Source organism: Macaca fascicularis, chromosome 5 (genome assembly GCF_037993035.2).
Source record: "Macaca fascicularis isolate 582-1 chromosome 5, T2T-MFA8v1.1".
NCBI lineage: Eukaryota > Metazoa > Chordata > Mammalia > Primates > Cercopithecidae > Macaca > Macaca fascicularis.
In genome coordinates, this window is record NC_088379.1 from 83681561 (window position 1) to 83690635 (window position 9075).

Below are 9075 nucleotides of genomic sequence, written 5' to 3' on the forward strand. Positions count from 1 at the left end.
TGTAACACTGTGAGTGGAAGTCAGAGAACACAAAGCAGTTTCTCAGAAAGCTTCTTTCCAGATTTCATCTGAGGATATTTCCTTTTTCACCATAGCCCTCCATGGGCTTCCAAATATCACTTTGCCAATTCCACAAGAACTGAATTAGCGAAAGGCTTCTTGAGGGGAAAGCTGTAACTCTGTGAGATGATTTCACAGAACACAAAGAAGTTTCTCAGAAAGCTTCTTTCTCTTTGTTATCGGAGGATATTTCCCCTGGCCCTATAGTCTTCAAAGGGATCCTAAATATCTGTTCTCAGTTTCCACAGAAATAAGGCTAGCAAAGAGATCCACGACATACAGATGTAACTCTGTGAGATGAATTAACAGAACACTAAGCAGTTTCTAAGAAAGCTTCTTTCCAGATTTCATCTGAGGATATTTCCTTTTTCACCATAGCCCTCTATGGGCTTCCAAATATCACTTTGCCAATTCCACAAGAACTGTCTTAGCGAAAGGCTTCCTGAGGGGAAAGCTGTAACTCTGTGAGATGATTTCACAGAACACAAAGAAGTTTCTCAGAAAGCTTCCTTCTCTTTGTTATCGGAGGATATTTCCTTTGGCCCTGTAGTCTTCAAAGGGATCCGAAATATCTGTTCTCAGATTCCACAGAAATAAGGCTAGCAAAGAGATCCAGGAAATACAGATGTAACTCTGTGGGATGAATTAACAGAACACTAAGCAGTTTCTCAGAAAGCTTCTTTCCAGATTTCATCTGAGGATATTTCCTTTTTCACCATAGCCCTCCATGGGCTTCCAAATATCACTTTGCCAATTCCACAAGAACTGTCTTAGCGAAAGGCTTCTTGAGGGGAAAGCTGTAACTCTGTGAGATGATTTCACAGAACACAATGAAGTTTCTTGGAAAGCTTCTTTCTCTTTGTTATCGGAGGATATTTCCTTTGGCCCTATAGTCTTCAAAGGGATCCGAAATATCTGTTCTCAGATTCCACAGAAATAAGGCTAGCAAAGAGATCCACGAAATACAGGTGTAATTCTGTGAGATGAATTAACAGAACACTAAGCAGTTTCTCAGAAATCTTCTTTCCAGATTTCATCTGAGGATATTTCCTTTGTCACCATAGCCCTCTATGGGCTTCCAAATATCACTTTGCCAATTCCACAAGAACTGTCTTAGCGAAAGGCTTCTTGAGGGGAAAGCTGTAATTCTGTGAGATGATTTCACAGAACACAAAGAAGTTTCTCAGAAAGCTTCTTTCTCTTTGTTATCGGAGGATAGTTCCTTTGGCCCTACAGTCTTCAAAGGGATCCGAAATATCTGTTCTCAGGTTCCATAGAAATAAGGCAAGCAAGGAGATCCACGAAATACAGATGTAACACTGTGAGATGAATTAACAGAACACTAAGCAGTTTCTCATAAAGCTCCTTTCCAGATTTCATCTGAGGATATATCCTTTTTCACCATAGCCCTCTAGGGGCTTCCAAATATCACTTTGCCAATTCCTCAAGAAATGTCTTAGCGAAAGGCTTCTTGAAGGGAAAGCTGTAACTCTGTGAGATGATTTCACAGAACACAAAGAAGTTTCTCAGAAAGCTTCTTTCTCTTTGTTATCGGAGGATATTTCCTTTGGCCCTATAGTTCAAAGGGATCCGAAATATCTGTTCTCAGGTTCCACAGAAATAAGGCTAGCAAAGAGATCCACGAAATACAGATGTAACTCTGTGAGATGAATTAACAGAACACTAAGCAGTTTCTCAGAAATCTTCTTTCCAGATTTCATCTGAGGATATTTCCTTTTTCACCATAGCCCTCTATGGGCTTCCAAATATCACTTTACCAATTCCACAAGAACTGTCTTAGCGAATGACTTCTTGAGGCGAAAGCTGTAACTCTATGAGATGATTTCACAGAACACAAAGAAGTTTCTCAGAAAGCTTCTTTCTCTTTATTATCGGAGGATATTTCTTTGGCCCTATAGTCTTCAAAGGGATCCGAAATATCTGTTCTCAGATTTCACAGAAATAAGGCTAACAAAGAGATCCACGAAATACAGATGTAACACTGTGAGTGGAAGTCAGAGAACACTAAGCAGTTTCTCAGAAAGCTTCTTTCCAGATTTCATCTGAGGATATTTCCTTTTTCACCATAGCCCTCCATGGGCTTCCAAATATCACTTTGCCAATTCCACAAGAACTGAATTAGCGAAAGGCTTCTTGAGGGGAAAGCTGTAACTCTGTGAGATGATTTCACAGAACACAAAGAATTTTCTCAGAAAGCTTCTTTCTCTTTGTTATCGGAGGATATTTCCCCTGGCCCTATAGTCTTCAAAGGGATCCTAAATATCTGTTCTCAGTTTCCACAGAAATAAGGCTAGCCAAGAGATCCACGACATACAGATGTAACTCTGTGAGATGAATTAACAGAACACTAAGCAGTTTCTCAGAAAGCTTCTTTCCAGATTTCATCTGAGGATATTTCCTTTTTCACCATAGCCCTCTATGGGCTTCCAAATATCACTTTGCCAATTCCACAAGAACTGTCTTAGCGAAAGGCTTCCTGAGGGGAAAGCTGTAATTCTGTGAGACGATTTCACAGAACGCAAAGAAGTTTCTCAGAAAGCTTCCTTCTCTTTGTTATCGGAGGATATTTCCTTTGGCATGTAGTCTTCAAAGGGATCCGAAATATCTGTTCTCAGATTCCACAGAAATAAGGCTAGCAAAGAGATCCAGGAAATACAGATGTAACTCTGTGGGATGAATTAACAGAACACTAAGCAGTTTCTCAGAAAGCTTCTTTCCAGATTTCATCTGAGGATATTTCCTTTTTCACCATAGCCCTCCATGGGCTTCCAAATATCACTTTGCCAATTCCACAAGAACTGTCTTAGTGAAAGGCTTCTTGAGGGGAAAGCTGTAACTCTGTGAGATGATTTCACAGAACACAATGAAGTTTCTTGGAAAGCTTCTTTCTCTTTGTTATCGGAGGATATTTCCTTTGGCCCTATTGTCTTCAAAGGGATCCGAAATATCTGTTCTCAGATTCCACAGAAAAAAGGCTAGCAAAGAGATCCACGAAATACAGGTGTAATTCTGTGAGATGAATTAACAGAACACTAAGCAGTTTCTCAGAAATCTTCTTTCCAGATTTCATCTGAGGATATTTCCTTTGTCACCATAGCCCTCTATGGGCTTCCAAATATCACTTTGCCAATTCCACAAGAACTGTCTTAGCGAAAGGCTTCTTGAGGGGAAAGCTGTAATTCTGTGAGATGATTTCACAGAACACAAAGAAGTTTCTCAGAAAGCTTCTTTCTCTTTGTTATCGGATTATAGTTCCTTTGGCCCTATAGTCTTCAAAGGGATCCGAAATATCTGTTCTCAGGTTCCATAGAAATAAGGCAAGCAAGGAGATCTACGAAATACAGATGTAACACTGTGAGATGAATTAACAGAACACTAAGCAGTTTCTCATAAAGCTCCTTTCCAGATTTCATCTGAGGATATATCCTTTTTCACCATAGCCCTCTATGGGCTTCCAAATATCACTTTGCCAATTCCACAAGAAATGTCTTAGCGAAAGGCTTCTTGAAGGGAAAGCTGTAACTCTGTGAGATGATTTCACAGAACACAAAGAAGTTTCTCAGAAAGCTTCTTTCTCTTTGTTATCGGAGGATATTTCCTTTGGCCCTATAGTTCAAAGGGATCCGAAATATCTGTTCTCAGGTTCCACAGAAATAAGGCTAGCAAAGAGATCCACGAAATACAGATGTAACTCTGTGAGATGAATTAACAGAACACTAAGCAGTTTCTCAGAAATCTTCTCTCCAGATTTCATCTGAGGATATTTCCTTTTTCACCATAGCCCTCTATGGGCTTCCAAATATCACTTTACCAATTCCACAAGAACTGTCTTAGCGAATGACTTCTTGAGGCGAAAGCTGTAACTCTATGAGATGATTTCACAGAACACAAAGAAGTTTCTCAGAAAGCTTCTTTCTCTTTGTTATCGGAGGATATTTCTTTGGCCCTATAGTCTTCAAAGGGATCCGAAATATCTGTTCTCAGATTCCACAGAAATAAGGCTAACAAAGAGATCCACGAAATACAGATGTAACACTGTGAGTGGAAGTCAGAGAACACAAAGCAGTTTCTCAGAAAGCTTCTTTCCAGATTTCATCTGAGGATATTTCCTTTTTCACCATAGCCCTCTATGGGCTTCCAAATATCACTTTGCCAATTCCACAAGAACTGTCTTAGCGAAAGGCTTCTTGAGGGGAAAGCTGTAATTCTGTGAGATGATTTCACAGAACACAAAGAAGTTTCTCAGAAAGCTTCCTTCTCTTTGTTATCGGAGGATATTTCCTTTGGCCCTGTAGTCTTCAAAGGGATCCGAAATATCTGTTCTCAGATTCCACAGAAATAAGGCTAGCAAAGAGATCCAGGAAATACAGATGTAACTCTGTGGGATGAATTAACAGAACACTAAGCAGTTTCTCAGAAAGCTTCTTTCCAGATTTCATCTGAGGATATTTCCTTTTTCACCATAGCCCTCCATGGGCTTCCAAATATCACTTTGCCAATTCCACAAGAACTGTCTTAGCGAAAGGCTTCTTGAGGGGAAAGCTGTAACTCTGTGAGATGATTTCACAGAACACAATGAAGTTTCTTGGAAAGCTTCTTTCTCTTTGTTATCGGAGGATATTTCCTTTGGCCCTATAGTCTTCAAAGGGATCCGAAATATCTGTTCTCAGATTCCACAGAAATAAGGCTAGCAAAGAGATCCACGAAATACAGGTGTAATTCTGTGAGATGAATTAACAGAACACTAAGCAGTTTCTCAGAAATCTTCTTTCCAGATTTCATCTGAGGATATTTCCTTTGTCACCATAGCCCTCTATGGGCTTCCAAATATCACTTTGCCAATTCCACAAGAACTGTCTTAGCGAAAGGCTTCTTGAGGGGAAAGCTGTAATTCTGTGAGATGATTTCACAGAACACAAAGAAGTTTCTCAGAAAGCTTCTTTCTCTTTGTTATCGGAGGATAGTTCCTTTGGCCCTATAGTCTTCAAAGGGATCCGAAATATCTGTTCTCAGGTTCCATAGAAATAAGGCAAGCAAGGAGATCCACGAAATACAGATGTAACACTGTGAGATGAATTAACAGAACACTAAGCAGTTTCTCATAAAGCTCCTTTCCAGATTTCATCTGAGGATATATCCTTTTTCACCATAGCCCTCTAGGGGCTTCCAAATATCACTTTGCCAATTCCTCAAGAAATGTCTTAGCGAAAGGCTTCTTGAAGGGAAAGCTGTAACTCTGTGAGATGATTTCACAGAACACAAAGAAGTTTCTCAGAAAGCTTCTTTCTCTTTGTTATCGGAGGATATTTCCTTTGGCCCTATAGTTCAAAGGGATCCGAAATATCTGTTCTCAGGTTCCACAGAAATAAGGCTAGCAAAGAGATCCACGAAATACAGATGTAACTCTGTGAGATGAATTAACAGAACACTAAGCAGTTTCTCAGAAATCTTCTTTCCAGATTTCATCTGAGGATATTTCCTTTTTCACCATAGCCCTCTATGGGCTTCCAAATATCACTTTACCAATTCCACAAGAACTGTCTTAGCGAATGACTTCTTGAGGCGAAAGCTGTAACTCTATGAGATGATTTCACAGAACACAAAGAAGTTTCTCAGAAAGCTTCTTTCTCTTTATTATCGGAGGATATTTCTTTGGCCCTATAGTCTTCAAAGGGATCCGAAATATCTGTTCTCAGATTTCACAGAAATAAGGCTAACAAAGAGATCCACGAAATACAGATGTAACACTGTGAGTGGAAGTCAGAGAACACTAAGCAGTTTCTCAGAAAGCTTCTTTCCAGATTTCATCTGAGGATATTTCCTTTTTCACCATAGCCCTCCATGGGCTTCCAAATATCACTTTGCCAATTCCACAAGAACTGAATTAGCGAAAGGCTTCTTGAGGGGAAAGCTGTAACTCTGTGAGATGATTTCACAGAACACAAAGAATTTTCTCAGAAAGCTTCTTTCTCTTTGTTATCGGAGGATATTTCCCCTGGCCCTATAGTCTTCAAAGGGATCCTAAATATCTGTTCTCAGTTTCCACAGAAATAAGGCTAGCCAAGAGATCCACGACATACAGATGTAACTCTGTGAGATGAATTAACAGAACACTAAGCAGTTTCTCAGAAAGCTTCTTTCCAGATTTCATCTGAGGATATTTCCTTTTTCACCATAGCCCTCTATGGGCTTCCAAATATCACTTTGCCAATTCCACAAGAACTGTCTTAGCGAAAGGCTTCCTGAGGGGAAAGCTGTAATTCTGTGAGACGATTTCACAGAACGCAAAGAAGTTTCTCAGAAAGCTTCCTTCTCTTTGTTATCGGAGGATATTTCCTTTGGCATGTAGTCTTCAAAGGGATCCGAAATATCTGTTCTCAGATTCCACAGAAATAAGGCTAGCAAAGAGATCCAGGAAATACAGATGTAACTCTGTGGGATGAATTAACAGAACACTAAGCAGTTTCTCAGAAAGCTTCTTTCCAGATTTCATCTGAGGATATTTCCTTTTTCACCATAGCCCTCCATGGGCTTCCAAATATCACTTTGCCAATTCCACAAGAACTGTCTTAGTGAAAGGCTTCTTGAGGGGAAAGCTGTAACTCTGTGAGATGATTTCACAGAACACAATGAAGTTTCTTGGAAAGCTTCTTTCTCTTTGTTATCGGAGGATATTTCCTTTGGCCCTATTGTCTTCAAAGGGATCCGAAATATCTGTTCTCAGATTCCACAGAAAAAAGGCTAGCAAAGAGATCCACGAAATACAGGTGTAATTCTGTGAGATGAATTAACAGAACACTAAGCAGTTTCTCAGAAATCTTCTTTCCAGATTTCATCTGAGGATATTTCCTTTGTCACCATAGCCCTCTATGGGCTTCCAAATATCACTTTGCCAATTCCACAAGAACTGTATTAGCGAAAGGCTTCTTGAGGGGAAAGCTGTAATTCTGTGAGATGATTTCACAGAACACAAAGAAGTTTCTCAGAAAGCTTCTTTCTCTTTGTTATCGGATTATAGTTCCTTTGGCCCTATAGTCTTCAAAGGGATCCGAAATATCTGTTCTCAGGTTCCATAGAAATAAGGCAAGCAAGGAGATCTACGAAATACAGATGTAACACTGTGAGATGAATTAACAGAACACTAAGCAGTTTCTCATAAAGCTCCTTTCCAGATTTCATCTGAGGATATATCCTTTTTCACCATAGCCCTCTATGGGCTTCCAAATATCACTTTGCCAATTCCACAAGAAATGTCTTAGCGAAAGGCTTCTTGAAGGGAAAGCTGTAACTCTGTGAGATGATTTCACAGAACACAAAGAAGTTTCTCAGAAAGCTTCTTTCTCTTTGTTATCGGAGGATATTTCCTTTGGCCCTATAGTCTTCAAAGGGATCCGAAATATCTGTTCTCAGATTCCACAGAAATAAGGCTAGCAAAGAGATCCACGAAATACAGGTGTAATTCTGTGAGATGAATTAACAGAACACTAAGCAGTTTCTCAGAAAGCTTCTTTCCAGATTTCATCTGAGGATATTTCCTTTTTCACCATAACCCTCTAAGGGCTTCCAAATATAACTTTTCCAATTCCACAAGAACTGTCTTAGCGAAAGGCTTCTTGAGGGGAAAGCTGTAACTCTGTGAGCTGATTTCACAGAACACAAAGAAGTTTCTCATAAAGCTTCTTTCTCTTTGTTATCGGAGGATATTTCCTTTGGCCCTATAGTCTTCAAAGGGATCCGAAATATCGGTTCTCAGATTCCACAGAAATAAGGCTAGCAAACAGATCGACGAAATACAGATGTAACACTGTGAGATGAAATAACAGAACACTAAGCAGTTTCTCAGAAAGCTTCTTTCCAGATTTCATCTGAGGATATTTCCTTTTTCACCATAGCCCTCTATGGGCTTCCAAATATAACTTTTCCAATTCCACAAGAACTGTCTTAGCGAAAGGCTTCTTGAGGGGAAAGCTGTAACTCTGTGAGCTGATTTCACAGAACACAAAGAAGTTTCTCATAAAGCTTCTTTCTCTTTGTTATCGGAGGATATTTCCTTTGGCCCTATAGTCTTCAAAGGGATCCGAAATATCGGTTCTCAGATTCCACAGAAATAAGGCTAGCAAACACATCGATGAAATACAGATGTAACACTGTGAGTTGAAATAACAGAACACTAAGCAGTTTCTCAGAAAGCTTCTTTCCAGATTTCATCTGAGGATATTTCCTTTTTCACCATAGCCCTCCATGGGCTTCCAAATATCACTTTGCCAATTCCACAAGAACTGTCTTAGCGAAAGGCTTCTTGAGGGGAAAGCTGTAACTCTGTGAGATGATTTCACAGAACACAAAGAAGTTTCTCAGAAGGCTTCTTTCCCTTTGTTATCGGAGGATATTTCCTTTGGCCCTATAGTCTTCAAAGGGATCCGAAATATCTGTTCTCAGATTCCACAGAAATAAGGCTAGCAAAGAGATCCACGAAATACAGATGTAACTTTGTGAGATGAATTGACAGAACACTAAGCAGTTTCTCAGAAAGCTTCTTTACAGTTTTAATCTGTGGATATTTCCTTTTTCACCATAGCCCTCTATGGGCTTCCAAATATCACTTTGCCAATACCACAAGAACTGTCTTAGCGAAAGGCTTCTTGAGGGGAAAGCTGTAACTCTGTGAGATGATTTCACAGAACACAAAGACGTTTCTCAGAAAGCTTCTTTCTCTTTGTTATCGGAGGATATTTCCTTTGGCCCTATAGTCTTCAAAGGGATCTGAAATATTTGTTTTCAGATTCCACAGAAATAAGGCTAGCAAAGAGTTCCACGAAATACAGATGTAACTCTGTGAGATGAATTAACAGAACACTAAGCAGTTTCTCAGAAAGCTTCTTTCCAGATTTCATCTGAGGATATTTCCTTTTTCACCATAGCCCTCTAAGGGCTTCCAAATATCACTTTGCCAATTCCACAAAAACTGTCTTAGCGAAAGGCTTCTTGAGGGGA